Genomic DNA, 21348 nt, shown 5'->3' with positions numbered 1-21348 from the left:
AGTCAATCCTCGGGGAGAGAGTCTGTCCTTCGGGAGACAAGTCAGTCCACAGGGAGAGAAGCGAGTCCTCGGGGAGAGACGTCAGTCCTCGGAGAGAGAAGTCAGTCCTCGGGGAGAGAAGTCAGTCCACGGGGAGAGAAGTCAGTCCACGGGGAGAGAAGTCAGTCCACGGGGAGAGAAGTCAGTCCTCGACCAGAGCAGTCAGTCCTCGGGGAAAGAAGTCAGTCCCCGGGGAGAGAAGTCAGTCCTCGGGGAGAGAAGTCAGTCCACGGGGAGAGAAGTCAGTTCTCGGGGAGAGGAGTCAGTCCACGGGGATAGACGTCAGTCCTCGAGGAGAGAAGTCAGTCCTCAGTGAGAGAGTCAGTCCTCGGGGAGGGAAGTCAGTCCTCGGGGAGAGAATGCAGTCCTCGGGGAGAGAAGTCAGTCCTCGGGAAGAGAAGTCACTCCTCGGGGAGAGAGGTCAGTCCTCGGGAAGAGCAGTCAGTCCTCGGGGAGTGAAGTCAGTCCACGGGGAGAGAAGTCAGTCCACGGGGAGAGAAGTCAGTCCTCGGGGAGAGAAGTCAGTCCTCGGGGAGAGAAGTCAGTCCTCGGGGAGAGAAGTCAGTCCAGGGGAAGAGAAGTCAGTCCATGGGGAGAGAAGTCAGTCCTCGGGGAGGGAAGTCAGTCCTCGGGGAGAGAAATCAGTCCTCGGGGAGAGAAGTCAGTCCTCAGGGAGAAGTCAGTCCTCGGGGAGAAGTCCGTCCTCAGGGAGAGAAGTCAGTCCACGGGGAGAGAAGTCTGTCCTCCGGGAGAGAATTCAGTCCTCGGGGAGAGAAGTCAGTCCTCGGTGAGCGAAGTCAGTCCTCAGGGAGAAGTCGGTCCTCGGGGAGAGAAGTCAGTCCACGGGGGGAGAAGTCCGTCCTCGGGAAGAGAAGTCAGTCCACGGGGTGAGAAGTCAGTCCTCGGGGAGAGAAGTCAGCCCTCGGGGAGAGAAGTCAGTCCTCGGAGGGAGAAGTCAGACCACAGGGAGAGAGTCAGTCCTCGGGGAGGGAAGTCATTCCTCGGTGAGAGAAGTCAGTCCACGGGGAGAGAAGTCAGTCATCGGGGAGAGAGTCTGTCCATGGGGAGAGAAGTCACTCCTCGGGGAGAGATGTCAGTCCTCGGGGAGAGAAGTCAGTCCTCGGGAAAAGAAGTCAGTCCTCGGGGAGAGAAGTCAGTCGTCGGGGAGCGAGTCTGTCCTTCGGGAGACAAGTCAGTCCACAGGGAGAGAAGTGAGTCCTCGGGGAGAGACATCAGTCCTCGGGGAGAGAAGTCAGTCCTCGGGGAGAGAAGTCAGTCCTCGGGAAGAGCAGTGAGTCCTCGGGGAGTGAAGTCAGTCCACGGGGAGAGAAGTCAGTCCACGGGGAGAAGTCGGTCCTCGGGGAGAGAAGTCAGTCCACAGGGGGAGAAGTCTGTCCTCGGGGAGAGAAGTCAGTCCATGGGGAGAGAAGTCAGTCCTCGGGGAGAGAAGTCAGCCCTCGGGGAGAGAAGTCAGTCCTCTGAGGGAGAAGTCAGACTACAGGGAGAGAAGTGAGTTCCTCGGGGAGAGACGTCAGTCCTCGGGGAGAGAAGTCAGTCCTCGGGGAGAGAAGTCAGTCCTCGGGGAGAGAAGTCAGTCCACGGGGAGAGAAGTCAGTCCACGGGGAGAGAAGTCAGTCCACGGGGAGAGAAGTCAGTCCACAGGGAGAGAAGTCAGTCCTCGAGGAGAGTAGTCAGTCCTCGGGTAGAGAAGTCAGTCTTCGGGGAGAGAAGTCAGTCCATGGGGAGAGAAGTCAGTCCTCGGGGAGGGAAGTCAGTCTTCGGGGAGAGAAGTCAGTCCACGGGGAGAGAATTCAATCCACGTCGAGAGAAGTCAGCCCTCGGGGAGAGAAGTCAGTCCTCAGGGAGAAGTCGGTCCTCGGGGAGAGAAGTCAGTCCACAGGGGGAGAGGTCTGTCCTCGGGGAGAGAAGTCAGCCCTCGGGGAGAGAAGTCAGTCCTCTGAGGGAGAAGTCAGACTACAGGGAGAGAAGTGAGTTCCTCGGGGAGAGACGTCAGTCCTCGGGGAGAGAAGTCAGTCCTCGGGGAGAGAAGTCAGTCCTCGGGGAGAGAAGTCAGTCCACGGGGAGAGAAGTCAGTCCACGGGGAGAGAAGTCACTCCACGGGGAGAGAAGTCAGTCCACAGGGAGAGAAGTCAGTCCTCGAGGAGAGTAGTCAGTCCTCGGGTAGAGAAGTCAGTCCTCGGGGAGAGAAGTCAGTCCACGGGGAGAGAAGTCAGTCCTCGGGGAGAGAGTCTGTCCTTCTGCAGACATGTCAGTCCACAGGGAGAGAAGTGAGTCCTCGGGGAGAGACGTCAGTCCTCGGGGTGAGAAGTCAGTCCTCGGGGAGAGAAGTCAGTCCACGGGGAGAGAAGTCAGTCCACGGGGAGAGAAGTCAGTCCTCGGGGAGAGAAGTCAGTCCTCGGGGAGAGAGTCAGTCCACGGGGAGAGAAGTCAGTCATCGGGGAGAGAGTCTGTCCATGGGGAGAGTAGTCACTCCTCGGGGAGAGATGTCAGTCCACGGGGACAGACGTCAGTCCTCGAGGATAAAAGTCAGTCCTCAGTGAGAGAGTCAGTCCTCGGGGAGGGAAGTCAGTCCTCGGGGAGAGAATCAGTCCACGGGGAGAGAAGTCAGTCCTCGGGGAGAGAAGTCAGTCCTCGGGGAGAGAAGTCACTCCTCGGGGAGAGATGTCAGTCCTCTGGGAGAGGAGTCAGTCCATGGGGAGTGAAGTCAGTCCTCGGGAAGAGCAGTCAGTCCTCGGGGAGTGAAGTCAGTCCACGGGGAGAGAAGTCAGTCCACGGGGAGAGAAGTCAGTCCTCGGGGAGAGAAGTCAGTCCATGGGGAGAGAAGTCAGTCCATGGGGAGAGAAGTCAGTCCTCGGGGAGAGAAGTCAGTCCATGGGGAGAGAAGTCAGTCCTCGGGGAGAGAAGTCACTCCTCAGGGAGAGAAGTCAGTCCTCGGGGAGAGAGGTCAGTCCTCTGGGAGAGGAGTCAGTCCACGGGGAGAGAAGTCAGTCCTCGGGAAGAGCAGTGAGTCCTCGGGGAGTGAAGTCAGTCCACGGGGAGAGAAGTCAGTCCACGGGGAGAGTAGTCAGTCCTCGGGGAGAGAAGTCAGTCCTCGGGGAGAGAAGTCAGTCCACGGGGAGAGAAGTCAGTCCATGGGGTGAGAAGTCAGTCTTCGGGGAGAGAAGTCAGTCCATGGGGAGAGAAGTCAGTCCTCGGGGAGGGAAGTCAGTCTTCGGGGAGAGAAGTCAGTCCACGGGGAGAGAATTCAATCCACGTCGAGAGAAGTCAGCCCTCGGGGAGAGAAGTCAGTCCTCAGGGAGAGAAGTCAGTCCACGGGGGGAGAAGCCCGTCCTCGGGGAGAGAAGTCAGTCCACGGGGAGAGAAGTCAGTCAACAGGGAGAGAAGTCAGTCCTCGAGGAGAGCAGTCAGTCCTCGGGTAGAGAAGTCAGTCCTCGGGGAGAGAAGTCAGTCCACGGGGAGAGAAGTCAGTCCTCGGGAAGAGAGTCTGTCCTTCTGGAGACATGTCAGTCCACAGGGAGAGAAGTGAGTCCTCGGGGAGAGACGTCAGTCCTCGGGGTGAGAAGTCAGTCCTCAGGGAGAGAAGTCAGTCCACGGGGGGAGAAGTCCGTCCTCGGGGAGAGAAGTCAGTCCATGGGGAGAGAAGTCAGTCCTCGGGGAGAGAAGTCAGCCCTCGGGGAGAGAAGTCAGTCCTCGGAGGGAGAAGTCAGACTACAGGGAGAGAAGTGAGTTCCTCGGGGAGAGACGTCAGTCCTCGGAGAGAGAAGTCAGTCCTCGGGGAGAGAAGTCAGTCTCAGGGAGAGAGTCAGTCCTCGGGGAGGGAAGTCAGTCTTCGGGGAGAGAAGTCAGTCCACGGGGAGAGAAGTCAGTCCTCGGGGAGAGAAGTCAGTCCACGGGGAGAGAAGTCAGTTCTCGGGGAGAGGAGTCAGTCCACGGGGATAGACGTCAGTCCTCGAGAAGAGAAGTCAATCCTCAGTAAAAGAGTCAGTCCTCGGGGAGGGAAGTCAGTCCTCAGGGAGAGAAGTCAGTCCACGGGGAGAGAAGTCAGTCCTCGGGGAGAGAAGTCAGTCCTCGGGGAGAGAAGTCACTCCTCGGGGAGAGATGTCAGTCCTCGGGTAGAGATTTCAGTCCTCTGGAAGAGGAGTCAGTCCATGGGAAGAGAAGTCAGTCCTCGGGAAGAGCAGTCAGTCCTCGGGGAGTGAAGTCAGTCCACGGGGAGAAAAGTCAGTCCACGGAGAGAGAAGTCAGTCCACGGGGAGAGAAGTCAGTCCTCGGGGAGAGAAGTCAGTCCATGGGGAGAGAAGTCAGTCTTCGGGGAGAGAAGTCAGTCCATGGGAGAGAAGTCAGTCCTCGGGGAGGGAAGTCAGTGCTCGGGGAGAGAAGTCAGTCCTCGGGGAGAGAAGTCAGTCCTCGGGGAGAGAAGTCAGTCCTCGGGAAGAGCAGTCAGTCCACGGGGAGAGCAGTGAGTCCACGGGGAGACAAGTCAGTCTCGGGGAAAGAAGTCAGTCCACGGGGAGAGAAGTCAGTCCATGGGAAGAGAAGTCAGTTCTCGGGGAGAGAAGTCAGTCCATGGGGAGAGAAGTCAGTCTTCGGAAGAGAAGTCAGTCCATGGGAGAGAAGTCAGTCCTCGGGGAGGGAAGTCAGTGCTCGGGGAGAGAAGTCAGTCCTCGGGGAGAGAAGTCAGTCCTCGGGGAGAGAAGTCAGTCCTCGGGAAGAGCAGTCAGTCCACGGGGAGAGCAGTGAGTCCACGGGGAGACAAGTCAGTCTCGGGGAAAGAAGTCAGTCCACGGGGAGAGAAGTCAGTCCATGGGAAGAGAAGTCAGTTCTCGGGGAGAGCAGTCAGTCCAAGGGGATAGACGTCAGTCCTCGAGGAGAGAAGTCAGTCCTCAGGGAGAGAGTCAGTCCTCGGGGAGGGAAGTCAGTCTTCGGGGAGAGAAGTCAGTCCACGGGGAGAGAAGTCAGTCCACGGGGAGAGAAGTCAGTCAACAGGGAGAGAAGTCAGTCCTCGAGGAGAGCAGTCAGTCCTCGGGTAGAGAAGTCAGTCCTCGGGGAGAGAAGTCAGTCCACGGGGAGAGAAGTCAGTCCTCGGGGAGAGAGTCTGTCCTTCTGGAGACATGTCAGTCCACAGGGAGAGAAGTGAGTCCTCGGGGAGAGACGTCAGTCCTCGGGGTGAGAAGTCAGTCCTCGGGGAGAGAAGTCAGTCCACGGGGAGAGAAGTCAGTCCACGGGGAGAGAAGTCAGTCCTCGGGGAGAGAAGTCAGTCCTCGGGGAGAGAGTCAGTCCACGGGGAGAGAAGTCAGTCATCGGGGAGAGAATCTGTCCATGGGGAGAGAAGTCACTCCTCGGGGAGAGATGTCAGTCCACGGGGACAGACGTCAGTCCTCGAGGAGAGAAGTCAGTCCTCAGTGAGAGAGTCAGTCCTCGGGGAGAGAAGTCAGTCCACGGGGAGAGAAGTCAGTCCTCAGGGAGAGAAATCAGTCCACGGGGAGAGAAGTCAGTCCACAGGGAGAGAAGTCAGTCCTCGAGGAGAGCAGTCAGTCCTCGGGTAGAGAAGTCAGTCCTCGGGGAGAGAAGTCAGTCCATGGGAAGAGAAGTCAATTCTCGGGGAGAGGAGTCAGTCCAAGGGGATAGACGTCAGTCCTCGAGGAGAGAAGTCAGTCCTCAGGGAGAGAGTCAGTCCTCGGGGAGGGAAGTCAGTCCTCGGGGAGAGAAGTCAGTCCACGGGGAGAGAAGTCAGTCCACGGGAGAGCAGTCAGTCCACGGGGAGAGAAGTCAGTCCTCTTGGAAGGAAGTCAATCCTCGGGGAGAGAGTCTGTCCTTCGGGAGACAAGTCAGTCCACAGGGAGAGAAGCGAGTCCTCGGGGAGAGACGTCAGTCCTCGGAGAGAGAAGTCAGTCCTCGGGGAGAGAAGTCAGTCCACGGGGAGAGAAGTCAGTCCACGGGGAGAGAAGTCAGTCCACGGGGAGAGAAGTCAGTCCTCGACCAGAGCAGTCAGTCCTCGGGGAAAGAAGTCAGTCCCCGGGGAGAGAAGTCAGTCCTCGGGGAGAGAAGTCAGTCCACGGGGAGAGAAGTCAGTTCTCGGGGAGAGGAGTCAGTCCACGGGGATAGACGTCAGTCCTCGAGGAGAGAAGTCAGTCCTCAGTGAGAGAGTCAGTCCTCGGGGAGGGAAGTCAGTCCTCGGGGAGAGAAGTCAGTCCACGGGAAGAGAATGCAGTCCTCGGGGAGAGAAGTCAGTCCTCGGGAAGAGAAGTCACTCCTCGGGGAGAGAGGTCAGTCCTCGGGAAGAGCAGTCAGTCCTCGGGGAGTGAAGTCAGTCCACGGGGAGAGAAGTCAGTCCACGGGGAGAGAAGTCAGTCCTCGGGGAGAGAAGTCAGTCCTCGGGGAGAGAAGTCAGTCCTCGGGGAGAGAAGTCAGTCCAGGGGAAGAGAAGTCAGTCCATGGGGAGAGAAGTCAGTCCTCGGGGAGGGAAGTCAGTCCTCGGGGAGAGAAATCAGTCCTCGGGGAGAGAAGTCAGTCCTCAGGGAGAAGTCAGTCCTCGGGGAGAAGTCCGTCCTCAGGGAGAGAAGTCAGTCCACGGGGAGAGAAGTCTGTCCTCCGGGAGAGAATTCAGTCCTCGGGGAGAGAAGTCAGTCCTCGGTGAGCGAAGTCAGTCCTCAGGGAGAAGTCGGTCCTCGGGGAGAGAAGTCAGTCCACGGGGGGAGAAGTCCGTCCTCGGGAAGAGAAGTCAGTCCACGGGGTGAGAAGTCAGTCCTCGGGGAGAGAAGTCAGCCCTCGGGGAGAGAAGTCAGTCCTCGGAGGGAGAAGTCAGACCACAGGGAGAGAGTCAGTCCTCGGGGAGGGAAGTCATTCCTCGGTGAGAGAAGTCAGTCCACGGGGAGAGAAGTCAGTCATCGGGGAGAGAGTCTGTCCATGGGGAGAGAAGTCACTCATCGGGGAGAGATGTCAGTCCTCGGGGAGAGAAGTCAGTCCTCGGGAAAAGAAGTCAGTCCTCGGGGAGAGAAGTCAGTCGTCGGGGAGCGAGTCTGTCCTTCGGGAGACAAGTCAGTCCACAGGGAGAGAAGTGAGTCCTCGGGGAGAGACATCAGTCCTCGGGGAGAGAAGTCAGTCCTCGGGGAGAGAAGTCAGTCCTCGGGAAGAGCAGTGAGTCCTCGGGGAGTGAAGTCAGTCCACGGGGAGAGAAGTCAGTCCACGGGGAGAAGTCGGTCCTCGGGGAGAGAAGTCAGTCCACAGGGGGAGAAGTCTGTCCTCGGGGAGAGAAGTCAGTCCATGGGGAGAGAAGTCAGTCCTCGGGGAGAGAAGTCAGCCCTCGGGGAGAGAAGTCAGTCCTCTGAGGGAGAAGTCAGACTACAGGGAGAGAAGTGAGTTCCTCGGGGAGAGACGTCAGTCCTCGGGGAGAGAAGTCAGTCCTCGGGGAGAGAAGTCAGTCCTCGGGGAGAGAAGTCAGTCCACGGGGAGAGAAGTCAGTCCACGGGGAGAGAAGTCAGTCCACGGGGAGAGAAGTCAGTCCACAGGGAGAGAAGTCAGTCCTCGAGGAGAGTAGTCAGTCCTCGGGTAGAGAAGTCAGTCTTCGGGGAGAGAAGTCAGTCCATGGGGAGAGAAGTCAGTCCTCGGGGAGGGAAGTCAGTCTTCGGGGAGAGAAGTCAGTCCACGGGGAGAGAATTCAATCCACGTCGAGAGAAGTCAGCCCTCGGGGAGAGAAGTCAGTCCTCAGGGAGAAGTCGGTCCTCGGGGAGAGAAGTCAGTCCACAGGGGGAGAGGTCTGTCCTCGGGGAGAGAAGTCAGCCCTCGGGGAGAGAAGTCAGTCCTCTGAGGGAGAAGTCAGACTACAGGGAGAGAAGTGAGTTCCTCGGGGAGAGACGTCAGTCCTCGGGGAGAGAAGTCAGTCCTCGGGGAGAGAAGTCAGTCCTCGGGGAGAGAAGTCAGTCCACGGGGAGAGAAGTCAGTCCACGGGGAGAGAAGTCACTCCACGGGGAGAGAAGTCAGTCCACAGGGAGAGAAGTCAGTCCTCGAGGAGAGTAGTCAGTCCTCGGGTAGAGAAGTCAGTCCTCGGGGAGAGAAGTCAGTCCACGGGGAGAGAAGTCAGTCCTCGGGGAGAGAGTCTGTCCTTCTGCAGACATGTCAGTCCACAGGGAGAGAAGTGAGTCCTCGGGGAGAGACGTCAGTCCTCGGGGTGAGAAGTCAGTCCTCGGGGAGAGAAGTCAGTCCACGGGGAGAGAAGTCAGTCCACGGGGAGAGAAGTCAGTCCTCGGGGAGAGAAGTCAGTCCTCGGGGAGAGAGTCAGTCCACGGGGAGAGAAGTCAGTCATCGGGGAGAGAGTCTGTCCATGGGGAGAGTAGTCACTCCTCGGGGAGAGATGTCAGTCCACGGGGACAGACGTCAGTCCTCGAGGAGAAAAGTCAGTCCTCAGTGAGAGAGTCAGTCCTCGGGGAGGGAAGTCAGTCCTCGGGGAGAGAATCAGTCCACGGGGAGAGAAGTCAGTCCTCGGGGAGAGAAGTCAGTCCTCGGGGAGAGAAGTCACTCCTCGGGGAGAGATGTCAGTCCTCTGGGAGAGGAGTCAGTCCATGGGGAGTGAAGTCAGTCCTCGGGAAGAGCAGTCAGTCCTCGGGGAGTGAAGTCAGTCCACGGGGAGAGAAGTCAGTCCACGGGGAGAGAAGTCAGTCCTCGGGGAGAGAAGTCAGTCCATGGGGAGAGAAGTCAGTCCATGGGGAGAGAAGTCAGTCCTCGGGGAGAGAAGTCAGTCCATGGGGAGAGAAGTCAGTCCTCGGGGAGAGAAGTCACTCCTCAGGGAGAGAAGTCAGTCCTCGGGGAGAGAGGTCAGTCCTCTGGGAGAGGAGTCAGTCCACGGGGAGAGAAGTCAGTCCTCGGGAAGAGCAGTGAGTCCTCGGGGAGTGAAGTCAGTCCACGGGGAGAGAAGTCAGTCCACGGGGAGAGTAGTCAGTCCTCGGGGAGAGAAGTCAGTCCTCGGGGAGAGAAGTCAGTCCACGGGGAGAGAAGTCAGTCCATGGGGTGAGAAGTCAGTCTTCGGGGAGAGAAGTCAGTCCATGGGGAGAGAAGTCAGTCCTCGGGGAGGGAAGTCAGTCCTCGGGGAGAGAAGTCAGTCCACGGGGAGAGAAGTCAGTCAACAGGGAGAGAAGTCAGTCCTCGAGGAGAGCAGTCAGTCCTCGGGTAGAGAAGTCAGTCCTCGGGGAGAGAAGTCAGTCCACGGGGAGAGAAGTCAGTCCTCGGGGAGAGAGTCTGTCCTTCTGGAGACATGTCAGTCCACAGGGAGAGAAGTGAGTCCTCGGGGAGAGACGTCAGTCCTCGGGGTGAGAAGTCAGTCCTCAGGGAGAGAAGTCAGTCCACGGGGGGAGAAGTCCGTCCTCGGGGAGAGAAGTCAGTCCATGGGGAGAGAAGTCAGTCCTCGGGGAGAGAAGTCAGCCCTCGGGGAGAGAAGTCAGTCCTCGGAGGGAGAAGTCAGACTACAGGGAGAGAAGTGAGTTCCTCGGGGAGAGACGTCAGTCCTCGGAGAGAGAAGTCAGTCCTCGGGGAGAGAAGTCAGTCTCAGGGAGAGAGTCAGTCCTCGGGGAGGGAAGTCAGTCTTCGGGGAGAGAAGTCAGTCCACGGGGAGAGAAGTCAGTCCTCGGGGAGAGAAGTCAGTCCACGGGGAGAGAAGTCAGTTCTCGGGGAGAGGAGTCAGTCCACGGGGATAGACGTCAGTCCTCGAGAAGAGAAGTCAATCCTCAGTAAAAGAGTCAGTCCTCGGGGAGGGAAGTCAGTCCTCAGGGAGAGAAGTCAGTCCACGGGGAGAGAAGTCAGTCCTCGGGGAGAGAAGTCAGTCCTCGGGGAGAGAAGTCACTCCTCGGGGAGAGATGTCAGTCCTCGGGTAGAGATTTCAGTCCTCTGGAAGAGGAGTCAGTCCATGGGAAGAGAAGTCAGTCCTCGGGAAGAGCAGTCAGTCCTCGGGGAGTGAAGTCAGTCCACGGGGAGAAAAGTCAGTCCACGGAGAGAGAAGTCAGTCCACGGGGAGAGAAGTCAGTCCTCGGGGAGAGAAGTCAGTCCATGGGGAGAGAAGTCAGTCTTCGGGGAGAGAAGTCAGTCCATGGGAGAGAAGTCAGTCCTCGGGGAGGGAAGTCAGTGCTCGGGGAGAGAAGTCAGTCCTCGGGGAGAGAAGTCAGTCCTCGGGGAGAGAAGTCAGTCCTCGGGAAGAGCAGTCAGTCCACGGGGAGAGCAGTGAGTCCACGGGGAGACAAGTCAGTCTCGGGGAAAGAAGTCAGTCCACGGGGAGAGAAGTCAGTCCATGGGAAGAGAAGTCAGTTCTCGGGGAGAGAAGTCAGTCCATGGGGAGAGAAGTCAGTCTTCGGGGAGAGAAGTCAGTCCATGGGAGAGAAGTCAGTCCTCGGGGAGGGAAGTCAGTGCTCGGGGAGAGAAGTCAGTCCTCGGGGAGAGAAGTCAGTCCTCGGGGAGAGAAGTCAGTCCTCGGGAAGAGCAGTCAGTCCACGGGGAGAGCAGTGAGTCCACGGGGAGACAAGTCAGTCTCGGGGAAAGAAGTCAGTCCACGGGGAGAGAAGTCAGTCCATGGGAAGAGAAGTCAGTTCTCGGGGAGAGCAGTCAGTCCAAGGGGATAGACGTCAGTCCTCGAGGAGAGAAGTCAGTCCTCAGGGAGAGAGTCAGTCCTCGGGGAGGGAAGTCAGTCTTCGGGGAGAGAAGTCAGTCCACGGGGAGAGAAGTCAGTCCACGGGGAGAGAAGTCAGTCAACAGGGAGAGAAGTCAGTCCTCGAGGAGAGCAGTCAGTCCTCGGGTAGAGAAGTCAGTCCTCGGGGAGAGAAGTCAGTCCACGGGGAGAGAAGTCAGTCCTCGGGGAGAGAGTCTGTCCTTCTGGAGACATGTCAGTCCACAGGGAGAGAAGTGAGTCCTCGGGGAGAGACGTCAGTCCTCGGGGTGAGAAGTCAGTCCTCGGGGAGAGAAGTCAGTCCACGGGGAGAGAAGTCAGTCCACGGGGAGAGAAGTCAGTCCTCGGGGAGAGAAGTCAGTCCTCGGGGAGAGAGTCAGTCCACGGGGAGAGAAGTCAGTCATCGGGGAGAGAATCTGTCCATGGGGAGAGAAGTCACTCCTCGGGGAGAGATGTCAGTCCACGGGGACAGACGTCAGTCCTCGAGGAGAGAAGTCAGTCCTCAGTGAGAGAGTCAGTCCTCGGGGAGAGAAGTCAGTCCACGGGGAGAGAAGTCAGTCCTCGGGGAGAGAAGTCAGTCCTCGGGGAGAGAAGTCACTCCTCGGGGAGAGATGTCAGTCCTCGGGGAGAGAGGTCAGTCCTCTGGGAGAGGAGTCAGTCCATGGGGAGAGAAGTCAGTCCTCGGGAAGAGCAGTCAGTCCTCGGGGAGTGAAGTCAGTCCACGGGGAGAGAAGTCAGTCCACGGGGAGAGAAGTCAGTCCTCGGGGAGAGAAGTCAGTCCATGGGGAGAGATGTCAGTCTTCGGGGAGAGAAGTCAGTCCATGGGGAGAGAAGTCAGTCCTCGGGGAGAGAAGTCAGTCCATGGGGAGAGAAGTCAGTCCTCGGGGAGAGAAGTCACTCCTCAGGGAGAGAAGTCAGTCCTCGGGGAGAGAGGTCAGTCCTCTGGGAGAGGAGTCAGTCCACGGGGAGAGAAGTCAGTCCTCGGGAAGAGCAGTGAGTCCTCGGGGAGTGAAGTCAGTCCACGGGGAGAGAAGTCAGTCCACGGGGAGAGAAGTCAGTCCTCGGGGAGAGAAGTCAGTCCTCGGGGAGAGAAGTCAGTCCACGGGGAGAGAAGTCAGTCCACGGGGAGAGAAGTCAGTCCATGGGGTGAGAAGTCAGTCTTCGGGGAGAGAAGTCAGTCCATGGGGAGAGAAGTCAGTCCTCGGGGAGGGAAGTCAGTCTTCGGGGAGAGAAGTCAGTCCACGGGGAGAGAATTCAATCCACGTCGAGAGAAGTCAGCCCTCGGGGAGAGAAGTCAGTCCTCAGGGAGAGAAGTCAGTCCACGGGGGGAGAAGTCCGTCCTTGGGGAGAGAAGTCAGTCCATGGGGAGAGAAGTCAGTCCTCGGGGAGAGAAGTCAGCCCTCGGGGAGAGAAGTCAGTCCTCGGAGGGAGAAGTCAGACTACAGGGAGAGAAGTGAGTTCCTCGGGGAGAGACGTCAGTCCTCGGGGAGAGAAGTCAGTCCTCGAGGAGAGCAGTCAGTCCTCGGGTAGAGAAGTCAGTCCTCGGGGAGAGAAGTCAGTCCATGGGAAGAGAAGTCAGTTCTCGGGGAGAGCAGTCAGTCCAAGGGGATAGACGTCAGTCCTCGAGGAGAGAAGTCAGTCCTCAGGGAGAGAGTCAGTCCTCGGGGAGGGAAGTCAGTCTTCGGGGAGAGAAGTCAGTCCACGGGGAGAGAAGTCAGTCCTCGGGGAGAGAAGTCAGTCCACGGGGAGAGAAGTCAGTTCTCGGGGAGAGGAGTCAGTCCACGGGGAGAGACGTCAGTCCTCGAGGAGAGAAGTCAATCCTCAGTGAGAGAGTCAGTCCTCGGGGAGGGAAGTCAGTCCTCGGGGAGAGAAGTCAGTCCACGGGGAGAGAAGTCAGTCCTCGGGGAGAGAAGTCAGTCCTTGGGGAGAGAAGTCACTCCTCGGGGAGAGATGTCAGTCCTCGGGTAGAGAGGTCAGTCCTCTGGGAGAGGAGTCAGTCCATGGGGAGAGAAGTCAGTCCTCGGGAAGAGCAGTCAGTCCTCGGGGAGTGAAGTCAGTCCACGGGGAGAGAAGTCAGTCCACGGGGAGAGAAGTCAGTCCACGGGGAGAGAAGTCAGTCCTCGGGGAGAGAAGTCAGTCCATGGGGAGAGAAGTCAGTCTTCGGGGAGAGAAGTCAGTCCATGGGAGAGAAGTCAGTCCTCGGGGAGGGAAGTCAGTGCTCGGGGAGAGAAGTCAGTCCTCGGGGAGAGAAGTCAGTCCTCGGGGAGAGAGGTCAGTCCTCGGGAAGAGCAGTCAGTCCACGGGGAGAGAAGTCAGTCCACGGGGAGACAAGTCAGTCTCGGGGAAAGAAGTCAGTCCACGGGGAGAGAAGTCAGTCCATGGGAAGAGAAGTCAGTTCTCGGGGAGAGCAGTCAGTCCAAGGGGATAGACATCAGTCCTCGAGGAGAGAAGTCAGTCCTCAGGGAGAGAGTCAGTCCTCGGGGAGGGAAGTCAGTCTTCGGGGAGAGAAGTCAGTCCACGGGGAGAGAAGTCAGTCCACGGGGAGAGAAGTCAGTCCACAGGGAGAGAAGTCAGTCCTCGAGGAGAGCAGTCAGTCCTCAGGTAGAGAAGTCAGTCCTCGGGGAGAGAAGTCAGTCCACGGGGAGAGAAGTCAGTCCTCGGGGAGAGAGTCTGTCCTTCTGGAGACATGTCAGTCCACAGGGAGAGAAGTCAGTCCTCGGGGAGAGACGTCAGTCCTCGGGGTGAGAAGTCAGTCCTCGGGGAGAGAAGTCAGTCCACGGGGAGAGAAGTCAGTCCACGGGGAGAGAAGTCAGTCCTCGGGGAGAGAAGTCAGTCCTCGGGGAGAGAAGTCAGTCCTCGGGGAGAGAGTCAGTCCACGGGGAGAGAAGTCACTCCTCGGGGAGAGATGACAGTCCACGGGGACAGACGTCAGTCCTCGAGGAGAGAAGTCAGTCCTCAGTGAGAGAGTCAGTCCTCGGGGAGGGAAGTCAGTCCTCGGGGAGAGAAGTCAGTCCATGGGGAGAGAAGTCAGTCCTCGGGGAGAGAAGTCAGTCCTCGGGGAGAGAAGTCACTCCTCGGGGAGAGATGTCAGTCCTCGGGGAGAGAAGTCAGTCCTCGGGGAGAGAAGTCAGTCCACGGGGATAGAAGTCAGTCTTCGGGGAGAGAAGTCAGTCCATGGGGAGAGAAGTCAGTCCTCGGGGAGGGAAGTCAGTCTTCGGGGAGAGAGGTCAGTCCACGGGGAGAGAATTCAATCCACGTCGAGAGAAGTCAGCCCTCGGGGAGAGAAGTCAGTCCTCGGGGAGAGAAGTCAGTCCACGGGGGGAGAAGTCCGTCCTCGGTAGGAGAAGTCAGTCCATGGGGAGAGAAGTCAGTCCTCGGGGAGAGAAGTCAGCCCTCGGGGAGAGAAGTCAGTCCTCGGAGGGAGAAGTCAGACTACAGGGAGAGAAGTGAGTTCCTCGGGGAGAGACGTCAGTCCTCGGGGAGAGAAGTCAGTCCTCGGGGAGAGAAGTCAGTCCTCGGGGAGAGAAGTCAGTCCACGGGGAGAGAAGTCAGTTCTCGGGGAGAGGAGTCAGTCCACGGGGAGAGACGTCAGTCCTCGAGGAGAGAAGTCAATCCTCAGTGAGAGAGTCAGTCCTCGGGGAGGGAAGTCAGTCCTCGGGGAGAGAAGTCAGTCCACGGGGAGAGAAGTCAGTCCTCGGGGAGAGAAGTCAGTCCTTGGGGAGAGAAGTCACTCCTCGGGGAGAGATGTCAGTCCTCGGGTAGAGAGGTCAGTCCTCTGGGAGAGGAGTCAGTCCATGGGGAGAGAAGTCAGTCCTCGGGAAGAGCAGTCAGTCCTCGGGGAGTGAAGTCAGTCCACGGGGAGAGAAGTCAGTCCACGGGGAGAGAAGTCAGTCCACGGGGAGAGAAGTCAGTCCTCGGGGAGAGAAGTCAGTCCATGGGGAGAGAAGTCAGTCTTCGGGGAGAGAAGTCAGTCCATGGGAGAGAAGTCAGTCCTCGGGGAGGGAAGTCAGTGCTCGGGGAGAGAAGTCAGTCCTCGGGGAGAGAAGTCAGTCCTCGGGGAGAGAGGTCAGTCCTCGGGAAGAGCAGTCAGTCCACGGGGAGAGAAGTCAGTCCACGGGGAGACAAGTCAGTCTCGGGGAAAGAAGTCAGTCCACGGGGAGAGAAGTCAGTCCATGGGAAGAGAAGTCAGTTCTCGGGGAGAGCAGTCAGTCCAAGGGGATAGACATCAGTCCTCGAGGAGAGAAGTCAGTCCTCAGGGAGAGAGTCAGTCCTCGGGGAGGGAAGTCAGTCTTCGGGGAGAGAAGTCAGTCCACGGGGAGAGAAGTCAGTCCACGGGGAGAGAAGTCAGTCCACAGGGAGAGAAGTCAGTCCTCGAGGAGAGCAGTCAGTCCTCAGGGAGAGAAGTCAGTCCTCGGGGAGAGAAGTCAGTCCACGGGGAGAGAAGTCAGTCCTCGGGGAGAGAGTCTGTCCTTCTGGAGACATGTCAGTCCACAGGGAGAGAAGTCAGTCCTCGGGGAGAGACGTCAGTCCTCGGGGTGAGAAGTCAGTCCTCGGGGAGAGAAGTCAGTCCACGGGGAGAGAAGTCAGTCCACGGGGAGAGAAGTCAGTCCTCGGGGAGAGAAGTCAGTCCTCGGGGAGAGAAGTCAGTCCTCGGGGAGAGAGTCAGTCCACGGGGAGAGAAGTCAGTCATCGGGGAGAGAGTCTGTCCATGGGGAGAGAAGTCACTCCTCGGGGAGAGATGACAGTCCACGGGGACAGACGTCAGTCCTCGAGGAGAGAAGTCAGTCCTCAGTGAGAGAGTCAGTCCTCGGGGAGGGAAGTCAGTCCTCGGGGAGAGAAGTCAGTCCACGGGGAGAGAAGTCAGTCCTCGGGGAGAGAAGTCAGTCATCGGGGAGAGAAGTCACTCCTCGGGGAGAGATGTCAGTCCTCGGGGAGAGAAGTCAGTCCTCGGGGAGAGAAGTCAGTCCACGGGGATAGAAGTCAGTCTTCGGGGAGAGAAGTCAGTCCATGGGGAGAGAAGTCAGTCCTCGGGGAGGGAAGTCAGTCTTCGGGGAGAGAAGTCAGTCCACGGGGAGAGAATTCAATCCACGTCGAGAGAAGTCAGCCCTCGGGGAGAGAAGTCAGTCCTCGGGGAGAGAAGTCAGTCCACGGGGGGAGAAGTCCGTCCTCGGTAGGAGAAGTCAGTCCATGGGGAGAGAAGTCAGTCCTCGGGGAGAGAAGTCAGCCCTCGGGGAGAGAAGTCAGTCCTCGGAGGGAGAAGTCAGACTACAGGGAGAGAAGTGAGTTCCTCGGGGAGAGACGTCAGTCCTCGGGGAGAGAAGTCAGTCCTCGGGGAGATAAGTCAGTCCTCGGGGAGATAAGTCAGTCCTCGGGGAGAGAAATCAGTCCACGGGGAGAGAAGTCAGTCCACAGGGAGAGAAGTCAGTCCTCGAGGAGAGCAGTCAGTCCTCGGGTAGAGAAGTCAGTCCTCGGGGAGAGAAGTCAGTCCATGGGAAGAGAAGTCAGTTCTCGGGGAGAGCAGTCAGTCCAAGGGGATAGACGTCAGTCCTCGAGGAGAGAAGTCAGTCCTCAGGGAGAGAGTCAGTCCTCGGGGAGGGAAGTCAGTCTTCGGGGAGAGAAGTCAGTCCACGGGGAGAGAAGTCAGTCCACGGGAGAGCAGTCAGTCCACGGGGAGAGAAGTCAGTCCTCGGGAACAGAAGTCAGTCCTCGGGGAGAGAAGTCAGTCCTCGGGGAGAGAGTCTGTCCTTCGGGAGACAAGTCAGTCCACAGGGAGAGAAGCGAGTCCTCGGGGAGAGACGTCAGTCCTCGGGGAGAGACGTCAGTCCTCGGGGAGAGAAGTCAGTCCACGGGGAGAGAAGTCAGTCCACGGGGAGAGAAGTCAGTCCACGGGGAGAGAAGTCAGTCCTCGACCAGAACAGTCAGTCCTCGGGGAAAGAAGTCATTCCACGGGGAGAGAAGTCAGTCCTCGGGGAGAGAAGTCAGTCCACGGGGAGAGAAGTCAGTTCTCGGGGAGAGGAGTCAGTCCACGGGGATAGATGTCAGTCCTCGAGGAGAGAAGTCAGTCCTCAGTGAGAGAGTCAGTCCTCGGGGAGGGAAGTCAGTCCTCGGGGAGAGAAGTCAGTCCACGGGGAGAGAAGTCAGTCCTCGGGGAGAGAAGTCAGTCCTCGGGGAGAGAAGTCACTCCTCGGGGAGAGATGTCAGTCCTCGGGTCGAGAGGTCAGTCCTCTGGGAGAGGAGTCAGTCCATGGGGAGAGAAGTCAGTCCTCGGGAAGAGCAGTGAGTCCTCGGGGAGTGAAGTCAGTCCACGGGGAGAGAAGTCAGTCCACGGGGAGAGAAGTCAGTCCTCGGGGAGAGAAGTCAGTCCACGGGGAGAGAAGTCAGTCCACGGGGAGAGAAGTCAGTCCATAGGGTGAGAAGTCAGTCTTCGGGGAGAGAAGTCAGTCCATGGGGAGAGAAGTCAGTCCTCGGGGAGGGAAGTCAGTCTTCGGGGAGAGAAGTCAGTCCACGGGGAGAGAAGTCAGTCCTCGGGGAGAGAAGTCAGTCCATGGGGAGAGAAGTCAGTCTTCGGGGAGAGAAGTCAGTCCATGGGAGAGAAGTCAGTCCTCGGGGAGGGAAGTCAGTGCTCGGGGAGAGAAGTCAGTCCTCGGGGAGAGAAGTCAGTCCTCGGGGAGAGAGGTCAGTCCTCGGGAAGAGCAGTCAGTCCACGGGGAGAGAAGCCAGTCCACGGGGAGACAAGTCAGTCTCGGGGAAAGAAGTCAGTCCACGGGGAGAGAAGTCAGTCCATGGGAAGAGAAGTCAGTTCTCGGGGAGAGCAGTCAGTCCAAGGGGATAGACATCAGTCCTCGAGGAGAGAAGTCAGTCCTCAGGGAGAGAGTCAGTCCTCGGGGAGGGAAGTCAGTCTTCGGGGAGAGAAGTCAGTCCACGGGGAGAGAAGTCAGTCCACGGGGAGAGAAGTCAGTCCACAGGGAGAGAAGTCAGTCCTCGAGGAGAGCAGTCAGTCCTCAGGTAGAGAAGTCAGTCCTCGGGGAGAGAAGTCAGTCCACGGGGAGAGAAGTCAGTCCTCGGGGAGAGAGTCTGTCCTTCTGGAGACATGTCAGTCCACAGGGAGAGAAGTCAGTCCTCGGGGAGAGACGTCAGTCCTCGGGGTGAGAAGTCAGTCCTCGGGGAGAGAAGTCAGTCCACGGGGAGAGAAGTCAGTCCACGGGGAGAGAAGTCAGTCCTCGGGGAGAGAAGTCAGTCCTCGGGGAGAGAGTCAGTCCACGGGGAGAGAAGTCAGTCATCGGGGAGAGAGTCTGTCCATGGGGAGAGAAGTCACTCCTCGGGGAGAGATGACAGTCCACGGGGACAGACGTCAGTCCTCGAGGAGAGAAGTCAGTCCTCAGTGAGAGAGTCAGTCCTCGGGGAGGGAAGTCAGTCCTCGGGGAGAGAAGTCAGTCCACGGGGAGAGAAGTCAGTCCTCGGGGAGAGAAGTCAGTCCTCGGGGAGAGAAGTCACTCCTCGGGGAGAGATGTCAGTCCTCGGGGAGAGAAGTCAGTCCTCGGGGAGAGAAGTCAGTCCTCGGGGAGAGAAGTCAGTCCACGGGGATAGAAGTCAGTCTTCGGGGAGAGAAGTCAGTCCATGGGGAGAGAAGTCAGTCCTCGGGGAGGGAAGTCAGTCTTCGGGGAGAGAAGTCAGTCCACGGGGAGAGAATTCAATCCACGTCGAGAGAAGTCAGCCCTCGGGGAGAGAAGTCAGTCCTCGGGGAGAGAAGTCAGTCCACGGGGGGAGAAGTCCGTCCTCGGTAGGAGAAGTCAGTCCATGGGGAGAGAAGTCAGTCCTCGGGGAGAGAAGTCAGCCCTCGGGGAGAGAAGTCAGTCCTCGGAGGGAGAAGTCAGACTACAGGGAGAGAAGTGAGTTCCTCGGGGAGAGACGTCAGTCCTCGGGGAGAGAAGTCAGTCCTCGGGGAGATAAGTCAGTCCTCGGGGAGAGAAATCAGTCCACGGGGAGAGAAGTCAGTCCACAGGGAGAGAAATCAGTCCTCGAGGAGAGCAGTCAGTCCTCGGGTAGAGAAGTCAGTCCTCGGGGAGAGAAGTCAGTCCATGGGAAGAGAAGTCAGTTCTCGGGGAGAGCAGTCAGTCCAAGGGGATAGACGTCAGTCCTCGAGGAGAGAAGTCAGTCCTCAGGGAGAGAGTCAGTCCTCGGGGAGGGAAGTCAGTCTTCGGGGAGAGAAGTCAGTCCACGGGGAGAGAAGTCAGTCCACGGGAGAGCAGTCAGTCCACGGGGAGAGAAGTCAGTCCTCGGGAACAGAAGTCAGTCCTCGGGGAGAGAAGTCAGTCCTCGGGGAGAGAGTCTGTCCTTCGGGAGACAAGTCAGTCCACAGGGAGAGAAGCGAGTCCTCGGGGAGAGACGTCAGTCCTCGGGGAGAGACGTCAGTCCTCGGGGAGAGAAGTCAGTCCACGGGGAGAGAAGTCAGTCCACGGGGAGAGAAGTCAGTCCACGGGGAGAGAAGTCAGTCCTCGACCAGAACAGTCAGTCCTCGGGGAAAGAAGTCATTCCACGGGGAGAGAAGTCAGTCCTCGGGTAGAGAAGTCAGTCCACGGGGAGAGAAGTCAGTTCTCGGGGAGAGGAGTCAGTCCACGGGGATAGATGTCAGTCCTCGAGGAGAGAAGTCAGTCCTCAGTGAGAGAGTCAGTCCTCGGGGAGGGAAGTCAGTCCTCGGGGAGAGAAGTCAGTCCACGGGGAGAGAAGTCAGTCCTCGGGGAGAGAAGTCAGTCCTCGGGGAGAGAAGTCACTCCTCGGGGAGAGATGTCAGTCCTCGGGTAGAGAGGTCAGTCCTCTGGGAGAGGAGTCAGTCCATGGGGAGAGAAGTCAGTCCTCGGGAAGAGCAGTGAGTCCTCGGGGAGTGAAGTCAGTCCACGGGGAGAGAAGTCAGTCCACGGGGAGAGAAGTCAGTCCTCGGGGAGAGAAGTCAGTCCACGGGGAGAGAAGTCAGTCCACGGGGAGAGAAGTCAGTCCATAGGGTGAGAAGTCAGTCTTCGGGGAGAGAAGTCAGTCCATGGGGAGAGAAGTCAGTCCTCGGGGAGGGAAGTCAGTCTTCGGGGAGAGAAGTCAGTCCTCGGGGAGAGAAGTCAGCCTTCGGGGAGAGAAGTCAGTCCTCGGGGAGAGAAGTCAGTCCTCGGGGAGAGAAATCAGTCCAAGGGGAGAGAAGTCAGTCCACAGGGAGAGAAGTCAGTCCTCGAGGAGAGCAGTCAGTCCTCGGGTAGAGAAGTCAGTCCTCGGGGAGAGAAGTCAGTCCATGGGAAGAGAAGTCAGTTCTCGGGGAGAGCAGTCAGTCCAAGGGGATAGACGTCAGTCCTCGAGGAGAGAAGTCAGTCCTCAGGGAGAGAGTCAGTCCTCGGGGAGGGAAGTCAGTCCTCGGGGAGAGAAGTCAGTCCACGGGGAGAGAAGTCAGTCCACGGGAGAGCAGTCAGTCCACGGGGAGAGAAGTCAGTCCTCGGGAACAGAAGTCAGTCCTCTGGGAGAGAAGTCAGTCCTCGGGGAGAGAGTCTGTCCTTCGGGAGACAAGTCAGTCCACGGGGAGAGAAGTCAGTCCTCGGGGAGAGAAGTCAGTCCTCGGGGAGAGAAGTCACTCCTCGGGGAGAGATGTCAGTCCTCGGGTAGAGAAGTCAGTCCACGGGGAGAGAAGTCAGTCCTCGACCAGAGCAGTCAGTCCTCGGGGAAATAAGTCAGTCCACGGGGAGAGAAGTCAGTCCACGGGGAGAGAAGTCAGTTCTCGGGGAGAGAAGTCAGTCCACGGGGATAGACGTCAGTCTTCGAGGAGAGAAGTCAGTCCTCAGTGAGAGAGTCAGTCCTCGGGGAGGGAAGTCAGTCCTCGGGGAGAGAAGTCAGTCCACGGGGAGAGAAGTCAGTCCTCGGGGAGAGGAGTCAGTCCATGGGGAGAGAAGTCAGTCCTCTGGAAGAGCAGTCAGTCCTCGGGTGGAGAAGTCATTCCACGGGGAGAGAAGTCAGTCCTCGGGGAGAGAAGTCAGTCCTCGGGGAGAGAAGTCAGTCCTGGGGGGAGAAATCAGTCCTCGGGGAGAGAAGTCAGACTTCGGGGAGAAGTCAGTCCTCAGGGACAGAAGTCAGTCCACGGGGTGAGAAGTCAGTCCACGGGGAGAGAATTCAGTCCTCGGGGAGAGAAGTCAGTCCACGGGGAGAGAAGTCAGTCCTCGGAGAAAGAAGTCAGTCCACGGGGAAAGAAGTCAGTCCACGGGGAGAGAATTCAGTCCTCGGGGAGAGAAGTCAGTCCACGGGGAGGGCAGTCAGTCCTCGGGCAGAGAAGTCAGTCCTCGCGGAGAGAAGTCAGTCCTCGGGGAGAGAGTCAGTGCACGGGGAGAGAAGTCAGTCCTCGGGGAGAGAGGTCAGTCCACAGGGAGAGAAGTCAGTCCACGGGGAGAGAAGTCAGTCTTCGGGGAGAGAAGTCAGTCCTCGGGGAGAGACGTCAGTCCACGGGGAGAGAAGTCAGTCCTCGGGGAGAGATGTCAGTCCACGGGGAGAGAAGTCAGTCCTCGGGGAGAGATGTCAGTCCACGGGGAGAGAAGTCAGTCCTCGGGGAGAGAAATCAGTCCTCGGAGACAGACGTCAGTCCTCGGGGAGTGAGTCAGTCAACGGGGAGGGAGTCAGTC

Source organism: Pristiophorus japonicus, chromosome 4 (assembly GCF_044704955.1).
Source record: "Pristiophorus japonicus isolate sPriJap1 chromosome 4, sPriJap1.hap1, whole genome shotgun sequence".
In the NCBI taxonomy this organism is placed as follows: Eukaryota; Metazoa; Chordata; class Chondrichthyes; family Pristiophoridae; genus Pristiophorus; species Pristiophorus japonicus.
This window is presented reverse-complemented; position numbering follows the sequence as displayed.